The following is an 868-nucleotide window of genomic DNA, read 5'->3' as shown; positions in this document are numbered from 1 at the left end:
TTGATAGAAAGTTCCTGCCCTCAAAGAAACTACAATCTAATGGGAGAGAAAACATGCAAACATATATATATATATATATCAAACTACGTAAAGGATAAATAGAAAATAATAAGAGAGAGGGCACTAGAATTAAGAGGGATTGGGGGAAAACTTCTGGTAAAAGATGAAATTTTTTGTTGGGACTTAAAGGAAGCCAGGGAAGCTGGGAGCTATAGTTGACATTTGCTGACAGAGTCAAAATCCAAAAAGTTTTTAACTTCTCAATCTTTTTTTTCCTTGTGTATATACATACATATATATATATATATATATATATATATATACACACATATATGACTTTATTTCATTGTATGAACAAAGGCCTAAAGGCTATTAACATGGGAAATCTTTGCATTCTTTCTTCTATCATCAAATGCCTAAATTTACAGCCAGCCTGATGTTTCACATTATGCATAATCCTAAAGTAAACCCTGTTAATGATGTCCATGAGCAGGAGCAGCTGAACCTGAACCTTTCAAAGCTTTGCTTTTTTTGTCAGCACTTCTGATTTTGTAAACAATGTACCCATCACACCCATTCCTACCCAGATCTCCTGGTAAACCTGAGTGTAGTAGGGCTTCAGTGGGGTCCAAACATTTTTCATAAAGTTTTGTAACATCATGGCTGGCTTCTGCAAAGAATGGCCTACCACGGGAGCCTGGGCGGGTAGCAGAGAATAGCGGAAAGCCAAAGGCTCGGAAAGGTGACCCCCAAAGTCAGGGCCTCAAGGGGAGTGCTTTAACCTCTCAATCTTAGAATAGGTGGCCAATTGAAACAAATTCCTTAAAGGAAAGGACTGTTTTCTTTTTTTGTCTTTGTATCCACAGTG

General features: G+C 37.6%; 1 pseudogene; it reads right to left on the bottom strand.

The window, feature by feature from the left end:
• Positions 1-303: 303 nt before the first annotated feature.
• On the bottom strand, positions 304-868 carry LOC138162165 (ATP synthase subunit ATP5MJ, mitochondrial pseudogene; annotated as a pseudogene).

The sequence above is a fragment of the Petaurus breviceps genome, unplaced genomic scaffold (genome assembly GCF_028583685.1).
Source record: "Petaurus breviceps papuanus isolate PSGF00001 unplaced genomic scaffold, PetGlider_PUasm1.0 186, whole genome shotgun sequence".
Taxonomy (NCBI): domain Eukaryota; kingdom Metazoa; phylum Chordata; class Mammalia; order Diprotodontia; family Petauridae; genus Petaurus; species Petaurus breviceps.
Note: the sequence above shows the minus strand (reverse complement) of the source record. Positions and strands in the feature narration are given on the sequence as shown.